Source organism: Dreissena polymorpha, chromosome 13 (genome assembly GCF_020536995.1).
Source record: "Dreissena polymorpha isolate Duluth1 chromosome 13, UMN_Dpol_1.0, whole genome shotgun sequence".
Classification (NCBI taxonomy): Eukaryota; Metazoa; Mollusca; class Bivalvia; order Myida; family Dreissenidae; genus Dreissena; species Dreissena polymorpha.
In genome coordinates this window covers 27,148,877-27,165,877 of record NC_068367.1, presented here as the reverse complement: position 1 = coordinate 27,165,877, position 17,001 = coordinate 27,148,877, and the positions used below count along the sequence as shown (strand labels likewise).

General features: G+C 33.0%; 1 protein-coding gene and 1 long non-coding RNA gene across 4 annotated transcripts in view; one reads left to right on the top strand and one right to left on the bottom strand.

Moving 5' to 3' along the window:
• Nucleotides 1-17,001, bottom strand: part of LOC127855708 (A-kinase anchor protein 9-like) — a 477,990-nt gene that overhangs the window by 46,247 nt on the left and 414,742 nt on the right. The window lies entirely within an intron of this gene.
• Nucleotides 1,504-16,041, top strand: LOC127855716 (uncharacterized). Of its 3 annotated transcripts, XR_008037650.1 has the most exons (6): nt 1,504-1,557; nt 3,331-3,423; nt 6,276-6,368; nt 8,345-8,434; nt 14,048-14,170; nt 15,605-16,041. It is a non-coding gene; the product is annotated as an uncharacterized LOC127855716 (long non-coding RNA). The 3 variants fall into 3 exon arrangements; XR_008037651.1 differs by lacking the exon at nt 3,331-3,423; XR_008037653.1 differs by lacking the exon at nt 6,276-6,368.

Genomic DNA, 17,001 nt, shown 5'->3' with positions numbered 1-17,001 from the left:
TGTGACCTTTACATGTGAGTTTTTGGACACAACTATACATTTCTTTGTCATTCGTTCCTAAAAGTAACCAGCATACAAATGAAGATGATTTTGGACCATGGCCTTCTATAGATATAATTCCGAAATAAATTTATGCTATAAACCCCTTTCACCTTGACCTTGTGACTGCAAAATCAATACGTGCCTTCCTTACCTCTAGAGTAACCAGCATACCAATGTGGATCATTGTGGATCAAAACCTCCTACAGGTATAATTAGGGGAGGAATTAAATGTAGCAAGTCCCAAATGACCTTGAATCTTTACCTGATGACCTAAACAATTACAAGTCTTCCTCTCCTCCCACATAAAAAATAAGATAATCCTTGGTCAAAATATTCTCGATGTATATTGTGCTAAAACTAGGTACAGGATGCAAGACCCTGTGACCTCGACTTTTGACCTGTTATGCTTAAAGCCAAAAGACATCGTACTTTGCCCCCATGTTTCCAGCATACAACAAATTAAGATGATCATAGGTCAAAGTGTTTTCTATATAACATTTAAATCGTAAGTCTGATAAAAAGGGGTACCGTTTCATCACACATGGTTTCAGTCGCATGATCCCAACATTCATAACGTTACGAATAGTAGGATCCATCCTGTCATTTTGGTTACATACGAATGTGTAATATCTGTTACAAGAGGCAAGGTAATAGTTCTAATAATTGGAATAACATATAGTCTATGTAAAATTTATAATTAAACCAATTATCGTCTCAAAAACAATCAATTATTATTTATATTAACAAATAATTACCATGTTCACACAATTTCTTGTATTGAACCCACTGTGAAAGGCGTATGGTACATATACAAGAAACAACAGCAGTTCATATGAGATTTGATTAACGGGAGTAGGCAACCAACAATCCAGGAGTAAAACTAAATCGTTTAATGACCTTAATATTGCAATTTATAGAACATCTCATCAGAACGATCATATAGTAGGTTTGGTGGCATGAGACTTACTCTAGGTAAACTATTTCTGTAAGTTTTGTTTAAACTTATCTTTTAAGGGTTCATATGTTGAAATATTGTATCCTAGCATCAACATTATATATCATATAATATCTTTAAAACCCACTTATGTCTTATCAAAGTAAGACTACTTGGGGAAATCAATCTTAAGAGTCATCTTAAACGTCAAGAGCGAACAAAACAATTCCACCAGTTTTATCTGCATAACCAAGCAACTTGGAATAGTGTGGCACTTAAACATACGAAATTCTGGCACATCACGTGATACTATTGTCTGCGTTCGAATTCTTTTAACATAATATTAATTTAATGTTCAATCCAATTTAATTATTAGACCATTCACATTTATTATCAGACCATTGCGCTTTGAAGCGATTAAATCATATAGAACGATCATGCACAATTTAGAAGCAAAATGTATTTATAATATTTTTTATAAAAATTGTCTTTTATAACTTGAAAAAACTTTAAAAAATACAATTACACAGGTGGACAAAATGCAGCGAACAGCACTGGCAAGGGCACTATCATCACAACAGGTAACTTAAAATATTTTATTAAGAATGAATTGTCAACCAATCAAAATAATTGTCATTTGCTGTTTCACAATTGTCTTAATATCTTGACTATATTTTGGAAAATGCAATTATGGAAATACGATATCATTATTTATCAAGACAGATGTACATATACAGCACAGATATCGCCATATTAAACTTTTGTCTTAATATTCCACTTATTTAAAAAAACAATATATTTAATGGGAATAACTCGAAAAATAAAGAAGCAGGAGTTTAAAATCTCTGTTTCATGTTGATACCTCTTTTACAGTTTGAGATATGAGATGGGCACAATTTAAATACACAAATAAACATAAGGGTATATGTTTAAAAATAGAGGAACACACGTAATGGTTCTTGTGCAGTGCACTTGAGAACTACCTTGCATTTTTAAATTTAAAAATATTGAAGCAAAAGTTATAGTGCGCGGTTCATTCCATAAATTAGATTTAACTACATATTAAGTTTAAAGTATATTTGCTTTTTAGTTTTCAAGGTATATTCCGATCAATATTTGATTACAAAAATAAACGGAGCGCAACAACTGTAAACATGATTTTGTCTACAGCACAATCCCTAAATGAGACATAACTACCTGTAAAGATTTCGAGTTGATACCTCTTTTAACTTTAATGGTATGCACAATATAAGTAAAAAAACAACAAAGGGTACTAAGTTTTAAAAATAGGAGAGCGAGAGTAATGGTTCTTTGCATAAACCTAATCTTAATACCTACTTTGAAGTTTCCATTTCATACCTTTATTAGTTTTCGACATATGTTCTTGACCAAATTTAATCACACATAGAGCGATACTTTGATACATTTAAGTGCCATAACTCCAAAGTGCGTGGTGAGAAAAAGTTGATTATTAAAATTAATGTATATTTTTTGTTTATAAAAAAATTCAGAAAGTTTGGTTACGATCACATATATATGGTAGATTAAGAGAGTGGACACCAAACAGTGCTGACGGACTGACAGATTGACGGACCGTGTGGAATATACATACCTTCCTTCGCGGGCATAAAGCCCTCCCCCCTAAATAATAGAAAAACAAATACATGTGATGAATTTAATCAGATTTGCCATGGTTGAGAAATTTTAGGTCAGGTTTGTTTTTAGAATATTTTTCTGCACCTAGCACCTTTAAACAGCAATACTAAAATATATTAATGCCTAACTTTAAGTGTCAACAATTTGTGGAAAATTACATTTATGTATTGTAAAAGCATAACGTAAAACACATAAACAATTTCATGCATTAATTCAAATTGTGGGTGAATGCGACATATATAGATGTTTTTCTTGGTGGTTTTAAATGCAAGTCCCAAAATTAATATAAAAACAATAATATAAAAAAAAATCGTTGTTATATATGTCGTAAAAATGAGTGTTAAAATTATATGAATACTTTGCTTTAAATACTTCATACATGTATATATATTTTCTTATTTATCAATCATGTGCATCAATATCCCCAAGTGATTTCTCAAGATTACTGATTACCAAACATCTAATTTACATGTGACTTTGTTTTTGTTGCTTTGTGAATATTATGGTTTGTTAATCAGGAACAACCGATAAAACATATCGGAACCAAACCAACGTATGCTTATTCAAATATTTACATCACTTTTAGTGATAATCATATTTAAGATTGTAATGCATTTCAATAACACCTTTACATGATAACTATCAATAACCTTGTGCTTTCTTGCACAATTATTTTGATATGATATATTCTGATTCAGCTGAACAATCTCCAACCATCACAACTGGATACAACAAAACTTCGTCTACGACGACTAACAGTTCTTCAATAACAACACCCTTATTAACTTCAGGTATCGAAAATCTGTGATTTTGCTTTCATAATCTAAATACGGTTTTTGTGAAGAATTTATCGCAATATTCTTTTTTCCCCAGACATTAAGATGTTATCAACCTGTAGCATATGTACATGTATTCTTAATAACTACAAAACAACTAGTAAATTAAGTATAGCAGGTATACATGTTTATATACCTTTTTTTATTAACACGCCAGTTATTCATACACAATTGGAGGTAACTTAAGTTGAGAGCAATTCAAAATTAAAAAACAGATCGACTTCACATTTTTACTGCCATTTGGGCATTTTGAAAGTTCTTAAATTACCTCCACTTGTATACACTATTTGCAAAATAATCTTTTAGTAGATTGAATTGGAATGTAGATTTATGATTTCAAATATACTTCCTTCCCCTCATTCTTTCTTTTTTTCTTTCTTTCTTTCTTTCTTTCTTTCTTTCTTTTTTTCTTTCTTTCTTTCTTTCTTTCTGTCTTATTCCCACATGTATATTTGTTTATTATAGACAGTTTTAAAGGAAGGTATTTGTCCATACTTGAAATCCTTTTAATATTATATAAATAATCCATAAAAATTAAGCTCAAGTGAAATGGCTAGTTCAAATGCGTTTTATAACAATTATTCTACTGCTGTTTACTCCGCCACTACCACAACACGTACTGCTTATACTACTAGTATTAGTGCAACCATAAATGCTGATGGCAAAATGTAAGGTATTTTTTTCAAAAAATCATCCATTTTGTGTTTTCGCATAATTTTTGAAAATATTTTAGCAAATTTTACTCCATCTAAAATAAAAATACAAAATTTGCTTTAAAAAGCTAATACATTATATAAACAACTACCACAATATAAACTTATCAACAAATAGTAAAATAGCTCAAAATTAATGGTTTGCAGTTAAAAATTGTATGGTGATCCACAATTTAGAAGCGAAATGTATTTATAATATTTTTCATAAAGATTGTCTTTTATAACTTGAACAAACTTAAGAAATACAATAACACAGGTGGACAAAATGCAGCGAACAGCACTGGCAAGGGCACTATCATAACAAGAGGTAACTTAAAATATTTAAATTAAGAATGTATTGTCAACCAATCAAAATAATTGTCATTTGCTGTTTCACAATTGTTTTAATATCTTAACTATATTTTGGAAAATGCAATTATGGAAATACTATTTCATTATTTATCAAGACAGATGTACATATACAGCACAGAAATCGCCATATTAAACTGTTGTCTTAATATTCCACTTATTAAAAAAACAATATATTTAATGAGATGAAGTCGGAAAATATAGAAGCAGGAGTTTAAAATCGATGTTTCAAATTGATACCTCTATTAGGATTTGAGAAATGAGATGGGCACAATTTAAATACACAAATAAACATAAGGGTATATGTTTAAAAAAAGAGGAACACAAGTAATGGTTCTTGTGCAGTGCACTTAAGAACTACCTTGCATTTTCAAATTAAAAAATATTAAAGCAAAAGTTATAGTGCGCGGTTCATTCCATAAATTAGATTTTACTACATATTAAGTTTAAAGTATATTTGCTTTTTAGTTTTCAAGGTATATCCCGATCAATATTTGATTACAAACATAAACAGAGCGCAACAACTGTTAACATGATTTTTGTCTACAGCACAATCCCTAAATGAGACATAACTACCTGTTAAGATTTCGAGTTGATACCTCGTTTAGCTTTAATGTAATGCACAATATGAGTAAAAAAACAACAAAGGGTACTAAGTTTTAAAAATAGGAGAGCGAGAGTAATGGTTCTTTTGCATAAACCTAATCTAAATACCTACTTTGAAGTTTCCATTTCATACCTTTATTAGTTTTCGACATATGTTCAACCAAATTTACTCACACAAAGAGCAATACTTTGATTCATTTAAGTGCCATAAGTCCAAAGTGCGTGGTGAGAAAAAAATGATTATTAAAATTAATGTATATTTTTTATTTATAAAAAAATTCAGAAAGTTTGGTTACGATCACATATATATGGTAAATTAAGAGAGTGGAAACCAAACAGTGCTGACGGACTGACAGATTGACGGACCGTGTGGAATATACATGCCTTCCTTCGCGGGCATAAAGCCCTCTCCCTCTAAATAATAGAAAAACAAATACATGTGATGAATTTAATCAGATTTGCCATGGTTGAGAAATTTTAGGTCAGGTATGTTTTACCAGAAAAAAAAGAATATTTTTCTGCACCTAGCACCTTTAAACAGCAATACTAAACTATATTAATGCCTAACTTTAAGTGTCAATAATTGGTGGAAAATTACATTTATGTATTGTAAAAGCATAACGTAAAACACATAAAAAAAATCATGTTTTAATTCAAATTTTGGGTGAATGCGACATATATAGATGTTTTTCTTGGTGGTTTTAAATGCCAGGCCAACAATTTATATAAAAATAATAATATAAAAGAAAAAAAAATCGTTGTTACATATGTCATAAAAATGTGTGGTAAAATTATATGAATACTTTGTTTTAAATACTTCATACATGGATATATATTTTCTTATTTATCAATCATGTGCATCAATATCCCCAAGTGCTTTCTCCAGATTACTGATTACCAAACATCTAATTAACATGTGACTTTGTTTTTGTTGCTTTGTGAATAGTATGGTTTGTTAATCAGGAACAACCGATAAAACATATCGGAACCATACTAACGTATGCTTATTCAAATATTTACATCACTTTTAGGGATAATAATATTTAAGATTGTAATGCATGTCAATAACACCTTTACATGACTATCAATAACCTTGTGCTTTCTTGCACAAGTATTTTGATATGATATATTCTGATTCAGCTGAACAATGTCCAACCAACACAACTGGATACAACAAAACTTCGTCTACGACGACTAACAGTTCTTCAATAACAACACCCTTATCAACTTTAGGTATCGAAAATCTGTGATTTTGCTTTCATAATCTAAATACACTTTTTGTGAAGAATTCATGTCAATATTCATTTTTCCCAGACATTAAGATGTTATCAACCTGTAGCATATGTACATGTATTCTTAATAACTAAAAAACAGCTAGTCAATTAAGAATAGCAGGTAAACAGGTTTATATACCATTTTTTATTAACACGCCAGTTATTCATACACAATTGGAGGTTACTTAAGTTGAGAGCAATTCAAAATTACAAAATGATCGACTTCATATTTTACTGCCATTTTGGCATTTTGAAAGTTCTAAAATTACCTCCACTTGTATACATTACTTGCAAAATAATATTTTAGTAGATTGAATTGGAATGTAGATTTATGATTTTAAATATACTTCCTTCCCCTCCTTCTTTCTTTCTTTCTTTCTTTCTTATTCTGACATGTGTATTTGTTTATCATTAGCAGTTTCACAGAAAGCTATTTGTCCATACTTAAAATCCTTTCAAGCACCAAATATTATCCATTAAAATTAAGCTAAACTTAATTTGCTAGTTCAAAATGCGTTTTATAACAATTCTTCTACTACTGTTCACTCCACCATACCAAAACAAGTACCTTAGGCATATTAAAAACAATTCATCCAGTTTGTGTTTGGGAAAAAATTGAAAATATTTTAGCAAACTTTACTCCATCTAAAATAAAAATATAAAAGTTGCTTTAAACAGTCATTAAATACTCTACATAAACCACGACCACAATATAAACTTATTGCCAAATAATACAATAGCTCAAAATTAATACTTTATATTTAAAATCTGTATGGTGATGATCAATTTAGAAGCAAAATATATTTATAATATTTTGATAAAAATGATCTTTTATAACTTGAACAAACTTAAGAAATACAACTACACATGTGGACAAAAAATAGCGAACAGCACCGGCAAGGGCACTAACATCACAACAGGCAATTTAAAATATTTTAAATTAAGAATGTATTGTCAACCAATTTAAATAATTTGCATTTACTGTTTCACAATTGTCTTACTATCTTAACTTTATTTTGATAAAAAATGCAATTATGCAAATAAGATTTCATTATTAAACAATACAAGTGTCAATATACCACACGGATTCAATGAAATTTTCATTTTTTGAAAATTCCACTAATGTAGAAAACAATATGTTAATGGCCACATGTTTTGAACCATAAGTGTGACTTTCACCTTTGCTGTTATGAGACAGGTGATACACGCACTCTTAAGTCTCCTCACGATGGTCATTGTGGTAAGCTATTTTAAATAAGGGTGAAGAATGTCACAGTAACATCCAAACATCCTGTTTTATATGGACATTCAACATGCGCTTAGACAGATAGTGCATCTCCTGTATGGAATCTTTTTCAGAGTAAACATTTAAACATGAAGAACATCTTCCATCTGACCTTTGATTGGGTGCTCAGAGTTTCACCATTTCGAAATATGTGATTTTTTTTATTCCGGCACACAAAGCATGGTAATATGTATGAATCAAATTAAGTCTACTTATAAGTAAAACCTTTTGCAGTTCAGTAAAATAGAATGTTTATCCTTTGAACTGATGGAAAAACTACACAAACTCTTTCTACTAGGGCAACAAAGACATCTACTTCCCAAGGCAATGTTTCTACTACAAAATGCAATAAGTGAAGGTTCCACAATAACCATACCTGGATAAAGTTCTTTTTCACGTTCTGTATCACGTTCATTTAAATAAAGTTATTGGTTTAATAAATTGCATCTTTCTGACTCTGGCTAATATTTCTCAGTACATCACCATCTACATACTTATGTAATAGCACTTATATTCAGTTTCAATAAAAGGTTTGATTGTGCTTGTTTTTAGAATTCATATTTTTTTGTGATTAAATCACCAAATGATGTCCGTCCTAGATATGAAGTCTTATTCTAAGTCAGATTAAACAGTCTTTACACTACTTTCAGCATCAACAAGCACGCCTGGAAACGAAACAACCGATGGACAGGGTTCTTCAAACAGTACACTAGCAGCAACAACGAACACATGGGACCAAAGTATAAACTTTATCGTTCTTAGTAAACTATTTTCGACTATCCGCCACTTTAACAGGGTTGCTGGTTATACCTTTTAGCTTTCAAACACTGATAAATGCAAACTATATGTACAGTTTGTGAAATGAGATGGAAAGGTGTTTGAAAGAAAGCCAATGCCATTTTTATGTTCATAATATTAGTATGCGTTAGAAGTATAACATAATACATTAATTGATGAGACCTATTTGAAAGCTTTAAGAATAAAGTTCATTAAACAAGTTCACGCACCGTGATTCTCAACATTTAAAATAGCAGACACAAACTCAAAATCTCTTTTGTGTCTCTAAAATGGAGACTTTTATAATGTTGTACTGACGTAATGTAGAGGTTTGTAATACAAATGTATTATCGAATGGCTTAATAACAAGTGTGATTTATATATTAAATAGAATTCTACTGAAGTTTTACTCTAAAACTACTAATAATGATGTTGCTCCAAGCAATACATATAAGGGACTGAATGCGCGGGTTGTTTGCAAATATGTTATGACTATTCATTTGGTATGTTAATTAGCTATAGCCTGTATCTTTGTATCTTAATCATGGAACATCTCCCTCTTTTTAAAAATGGTGGCGCCAACACTATGTTTACTTGCATTGCATTCAAGCGTAATAAGTTTATTATTGTCAAAGTACGCAAGAACTGGGCTGTACGACGTCACGTCCTTCATTTTATTGAAATCGTAAATTTGCGGCTCATTGAATACGAATTCCACGTCTTTCTCTAGTAAAGCATGAAAACTACTTGTAATGTCAGCCAAATGTGGTGAAAATTGTTTAAGGTAATACACCATGTCAAAAGCAGTTTCTAGTTCTGGTTAATTTTGGGTACTGCAAAGACGTAATGGCCTTGACCTTTTCACTTTCAAATTTAAGACCATTGTCTGTAATGGCATGACCAAAAAATGGCACGTCTTTGACGTCAATCAGCAGTTTCTAAGGATTGAAACGTACCCCTTTCTCGCGTGCCTGGTCAAGCAAAGCAAGTAGATTACGGTCATGCTCACGTGCTACCCCTTTCAGACCTTCAAATGTCTCGTCCATTGCCCTTTGCCAAATGTCTTGACTTCAATTCAGACCAAATGACATATGTAAGTACCGGTACCGTACACAAAGTTTACTGAACATTGTAAGGTAAGAGGACTTCGTGTCTAACCTAATGGACCAATAAAAATGCATTGCGTCGCTAAGCTTGCTCGTGACGTCATCATCTGATAATATGGCCGTCTGATCTCCCCATTCAGATGCTTAGGGTCTAGACATATCCGCAACTGACCTTTCTTTGGTCTGTCTTTCTCGACTACTCGATTTTGATCTCACCCGATTCAATCTTTAGACTGAAAAAATATCGGAAAGACCATAAGTTACCTAATTATTTAAGTTTTATTTTGTTTTTATAAAATAAGATCATATATCCTTTTACTGTTGATGGTCATAAACATATGCAAAGTGAAAGACAGTCAATTTTCTAATCAGTAAGTCTCGAGAATGTGAGCCTTCACAAATTACACAGAGACATTAATACAAAAATGAAGTTACAGCTAGCGCCATATATTTAGTTCTCTATTTTGTATTTGCATTAAACCTTTTTAAAACAGTAAATTTAGATCATTACAAATGCAATTAAAATTTGACAATATAAAATGAAGTTGTTTACAGTTTGACAAAATGACAATTAAAAAAAAAACAATATTATGGACGTAAAACAAAAATGTACCCGCAGGTTTAATCCTGGGGGTCGGGGGGTAGAATTTTGAGGATAAGGCCAGATAATGTGCATCATGAAGTGTATCTGGAAGGTAACGAGTCAGTGTCCCTTTTTTGAAAGTATAATGACTTCCAAAATACTGCGAAAACCACACGAGTAGTGTCTGGTATCATCAATCTCAAAAGTATGCTGCCAAGTTTCTTGCCAACACGAACAGTCCAGAACGTCTTGTCGACAGTTTGTTTGACAGTGCCTTCAATGAAACTGTTTCATGGAACCGTGAACAATTAATTTCAAATTTTTCGAGAATTTTCTTCTGTGGTACCCATGGCATTGCACTAAGGGGTACAAATTCGAAATCTGGCATTTGGAATTATTTGTTATCGTTTCGAATCTAATCTGGTGATGATGTATTTGAGAGACATATGGAACTCGCAAATGGAAATTCCTAAAATACCTCTGTTCGAATCCAAAATGAAGTGACAAGTCTATGTGAAGAGACTGTGAGGAATGATATTGGTATTGTAGAAAATATACTGGATTCTAAATCTTAGCGGATGAGACTGCTGATATCTCGGGAACTGAACAACTGTCTATCGGACTGAGATTTTTCGAAGACGAGAAACTCGTCATAGGAGAAGAGTTGTTTGAATTTACAGCACTTTATAAAATGGACGCAGAAAATATTGCAGGGACAATCGTAACACAGTGCAAGAAGTACGGTGTTATATTGAAAATGATACGCGGACATGGATACAAACACTCAACAAATTTTATCGAATAAATCATTTTTAGTTCATCTATTTTTTGAAAAAAAATTATAAGCTATTGTTTTCTCCACTTTTCTCAGAAAGTATCAATGCTATTGCATTCAAACTTGGTACACTTACTTACTATCATGAGGGGACTGGACAGGCAAAGTAAGATAACTCTGGCGTGCATTTTGACAGAATTATGTGCCCTTTTTGTACATAGAAAATTGAAAATTTTGGTTAAGTTTTGTGTTTAGGTCCATTTTATTCCTTAAGTATCAAAGCTATTGCTTTCATACTTGCAACACTTACTATCATAAGAGGACTGTGCAGGCAAAGTAATGTAACTCTGACTGGCATTTTGACAGAATTATGTGCCCTTTTTATACTTAGAAAATTGAAAATTTGGTTAAGTTTTGTGTTTAGGTCCACTTTATTGCTACAGTATCAAAGCTATTGCTTTCATACTTGCAACACTTATTAACTATCATAAGGGGACTGTGCAGGCAAAGTTATGTAACTCTGACTGGCATTTGGACGGAATTATGGGCCCTTTATACTTAGAAAATTAAAATTTTTGTTAAGTTTTGTGTTTTGGTCCACTTTACCCCTAAACTATCCTAGATATTGCTTTCATACTTGGAACACTCGCAAACTATCATAAGGACAAGGACAAGTAAAAGGACAAGTTGCATAACTCTTGTTGTCATTTTTACAGAATTATGGCCCTTTTTTGACTTAGTAACTTTGAATATATGGTTAAATTTTGTGTTTCGATCCACTTTACTTCTAAAGTATCAAGGCAATTGCTTTCAAACTTCAAATACTTTCATGCTATAATGAGGTTACTGTACCTGGCAAGTTGAATTTTACCTTGACCTTTGAATGACCCCCCCGAATCCCTCCCCCTAATTTTTTTTTTAATATGATCTCACAAATGACCACCACACCCTCACACTATACTATACCCCCCACCCTACCCCCCTCCCCCCAAAATTGTTTTTTTTGAAACGGTTAAAAAACACAAATATTTATTTGTATTATTTTATGTTTGAAATACCGTCCAACCATCGCACCCAAGAATCCCCCCCATCCCCCTCCTCCCCCCATCCCCCCCTTCTTCCCCCCCTTCTTCCCCCCCCTATTTTTTTAAGATCAACTCACAATAACCACCACACCCTCACACTATACTATACCCCCCACCCCACCTCCCCCCGAATCCCCCCCTTAATTTTTTTTTCTAAGATCATCTCACAAATGACCACAACACCCTCACACTATACTATACCCTCCCCCCGAATCCCCCTAATTTTTTTTAAAGATAATCTCACAAATAACCACCACACCCTAACACTATACTATACCCCCCGCCCCACCTAGCCCCGAATTCCCCCCCTATATTTTTTTTAAGATCATCTAACAAATGACCACCACACCCTCACACTATAATATAACCCCCCCCCCCCCGAATCCCCACCCCCTATTTTGTTTTAAGATCATCTCACAAATGACCACCACACCCTAACACTATACTATACCCCCCACCAAACCCCCCCCCCCCCCCCCAAATTGTTTTTTTAAACAGTCAAAAAACACAAATATTTATTTTTTATTATTTTATGTTCGAAATACCGCCCAACCATCGCACCCAAGAATACCACCAGCGGACCCCCCCCCCCCCCGAATTCCCCCCCCCGCCTAAAATTTATTTTTTTGTTTTTTTTTTGTTTTTTTAAGATAATCTCACAAATGACCACCACACCCTCACACTATACTATACCTCCCCACCCCACCCCACCCCCAATTTTTTTTTTGAAACGGTTAAAAAACACAAATATTTATTTTTATTATTTTATGTTTGAAATACTGTCCAACCATCGCACCCAAGAGTCCCCCCCCCGAATTTTTTTTTGCATTTTTTTTCCGCATTTTTGGAAGATAATGTAATAAATGTCCACGCCCCCACACTATACACCCCTCTTCACTCCACCCTCCTTCCTGTGATTGAAAATGAGAGTCCCTTCACCTTTAAACATAAAATAAATGAGCGGTCTGCACCCGCGAGGCGGTGCTCTTGTTACAAAGTCGCAATGCCATAGTACGACATGAGCACAAAGGAATCAATTGAACAGATTTCGATTCTTATGTTGTTGATTTGTTAAAAATAAAGGATTTGTTTCCAGCAGTGCGTCAGGCGATGATCATAATTCTTTGCCTGCCCGCCACCCCGTGTACGGCGGAACGATCATTTAGCACGCTTTGAACAGTCAAGACATGGTTTTGATCCACCATATCCGACGCCATGCTTTCAGGATTATGCATGAGTATTGTTCACAGGGATCGGAACAACAGCGACAAGGATATGTTCGTACAAAACACCATCAAGGAATTCGGCAGTCTCACGTCGCCGGCACTTCTTATTTAGGGACTGAATACATTTTAATTGATTGAATTCTCCCCTCGAATAAATCATGTTTAAAACAACGTTTTGAGAGAAAATAAATTGTGCAATAACCTCATCCATGATTTGTGTACATGTAATTGTAGTTGATGTTCGTGTGAAACTCACTAGGGGTCGTTCAGCTTTCCGCTCATCGATTTTCCACGGGGGAGGGTAGAGGGTCAGCTGATCCCTATTACCCCCATGTGCTTGTTTATTGAAAATCATTTATCGAAATCAGTAATGCTTTTAAATGCTTTTAATCGTTATTTATTCAAAAACGTGTACGCCTGACATTGCACTTCCTCTATAAATCAGACATAAAAAGTCTGAGCGGTGTAGTGATGGTGTTTAAGGTTTGGCATCTATAGCTCCAAGACTAGTAGCACAGGGAATAATTTTCTGAGAAATCTGTTTCCTTTTTACTACAAGTATATAAAACTATTCCAAGAATTACAGTTTGTTAGTAAATCCATTTTATGAAATTTAGAAAAAAAACTGAAAATATGTGAACAAATCTCGTTAAATAGCACATAATATAATGCTTAATGGTATTTGTAGAAATGAAAAGTCAATGCCGTAAGTAGTTATGAAGAATTATTTATTATGTCAAAACTAGTTTGTGCAAATGTATTTTACACTATTTCTCATGTTATTGACCGCCTTCTTTACAGATGGATGATCAAGATATGAGACTGCTTGGTCGTTGATAGCCATACTGTTGCCAGTAGCAACTAGGCACTTCTGAACGATGTCTGCAAGGTACCGCGTTCTAATTACATTGCTTACTATATAAGGTAAATAGAACATGATGTTGTATATTATATATACACATAAGCCAGTATGTAATGTGGTATTATACAAAAGAGATAAATATATAAAATAATAAAGCAAACAGTCCCAAAATAGAGTAACGCCATGAATAACTGAAGCACAATACAATCAGTATCATAATTCATCAAGTTACTGAAAGACATACAGCACCACATGTCTATAAAACTCAATATGTATTTATAAATAGTATTACTTTGCGTTCTTTACTATGTTACGCAAAATGAAATCTCTGAGATAACATATAGTGGACTAATAAATAAAAATATATATAAAAAATGACACATACATAATATATCAAATCTGTAGCATGACATGGTTAAAAATACTTACAAGCTACATGCATGTTGAGCAGATTGTCAATAATGCTTGTAATACTTAAACAAGCCTCTTTATTGCAATTGTTTGACGTTAAGAGTTTACTTGACCTTTGCCCAAAGGACTCGGGCTCTGAGCATGATACTTTCTTCTCATCATGGTGTACATTTGTGGTAAATCATTTCTAAATTTGATTCATTACTAATACAGTTACTGTCCAGTTTAACTGTATTATTTCATAATCAGACATTTGCTCTTTAAATTCGACCTTGACCTTTGAGCTAGGTTACAGGTCATACATTTGACAAGGCATATGCACATGAATAATGCATGCCAAATGATTAAGTTGTAGTCACTAAAAGAAGAATGATGTTCATATTTGCCCTTTCATCACTGACCTTAGAGGAGGAGCTATGGGTATGACCTTGACCGTAGATTTAGAGCAATGGGTCTTATAAGACACATGCCTTTTCCACAAGGTGAACATATTTGGTAAGTGATTTATAACTGCATGACGAGTGATGAAGTTACAGTTAGGACCTTACCCTTGAGCTATTATTCTGATCTTGACCTTTGAGGTAGGGACAGGAGTAGTAACATAAGACAGGCTGTCTCATCATGGTGGTAATCCGTGGCGAGTTATTTAAGATTTCATGAAAAATTACAAAATAACAGTCTGTACAAGCTGTATTATCCCAAAATTTAAACTTATATGTCTAAGTGTGACCTGAGGTATGGAGACGGTAGTTACATTCAACACCATTTTCTGATGGTTAATAATTGCGATTTTGAAATTGCATGATGAATGACGAATAAACTGCTCAAACACCCTTGGGTGGCATAATGAACGTATTATACACTCAACCATTGTGACTGCTGTATCGAGTTTTTGGCAAAAGTTCTCGATTAAAAATTCAATACATTAATGATTTTCATACAAAGCCTTGTTTGCGTAGCCAAGAAATATTATATTTATAGCAGTCGCCAACCATTTTTATCTCAACTAATTAGAGTCTGATGCTTTCATCATTTGTATCTTTGAGTTAATCTTGTTTAATACATTCCCACATTGTCTTTTCCAGGAACAGGCAGAAGTTACAGCAGATAATATGATCTTCTTAAACATTAATCACCGTAAGATGCTGGTTGACGTTAATGTTGGTTGATCACTGTTTAAAAACATTGTCAGAATTTGAGAAACAGTTGAAGCTCCTATGTCCAAAAACATAATTTAAAGCTTGCTTAACTGGCATCAGTTTTAATGAAAGAAGGTTCCATTTACTAACATTCACTAAAATTTATATAGTTTGTAAAAATAATGGTTAGGTTTGAATGCGCTTGGTGCGAAAGAAATATATGCTTTACTGTATGCCTGAAACAAACGAGTAATTTTAGTAGAATTTCTCATGAGGTATCACGAGATATTGCGTGTGTACAGCAGTATTACTAAATCATTATTATTTCAACGATTTTTATATTATTTTTTTTGTATTTATATCAGTAAAATTCCCATAATACACAATCTTGTTTCTCCTTGGCCTTATTAAATAGTATTGTCATAAACTATTTGGATTTTTAGTTGTATATTCAATAGAGAACCATTGGTTTTGAGACATGAATCATCATTATATATTGCATGACGCGGTTCTGTTTCATCGTTCTTATGGCAATTCATGATATTAAATTCGACACTTCAAACAACACAAACAATTGAAGAACAAGATATGACTTACGATAAAAAAACTATTTTCTATACAATTTTCCTTTTATAACAATAGCACGACAATGCGATATTCAATTGTTCGATTGTCATGCGATGTTTTACTGTTGATTTTCATTATAAATTGCTCAGCGTTAAATGCTGAGTCCTGATAATTGTGGTGTTTCGACGTCAATGAGCGACTGGAGACATAATAAGCCGGATTCGGTAAATTACAGAAAAGCAGTAGTTGAATCTTTCAATGCCTAGATTGAGACTTAAACCTTCATTGAAAGTCTCATGATGTAATAGATTAGATGACGGGTAACACAAGCCACAAACGAGTAACGTCAAACTATAAAGCGAATTTTATTACGAAATAAACGCTAATCGTTTCCTTACTGATATGACTGGAAAGTGAGCTTCATTTAAAAGTAAAACAAAATTAATAAAAGATATGAAACGGCGAAAAATACCTGTTTCTGCATGGACGTCACCATCTTGACTTTCACGTGATTAACCCCTTTGATGAAGTTTCATCAGAATTAATTGAATACTTTTTAAAGTTATAATCTGGACATTGCATTTCACTATTTATCTCGCCTTTTTACAAGAAAAATAACAAGGACCATAACTTTTAAATACTTTAGAAAGGGTTATGGTTCTTGTATTCAACACGACCCTAATATGCTTTTATTAAATATGTGAAGTTTGTTTATGCCTTCATTACTAATGAATTCCTGCTTGACACGTGAACAATTTACTTTGTAAATACTGAAG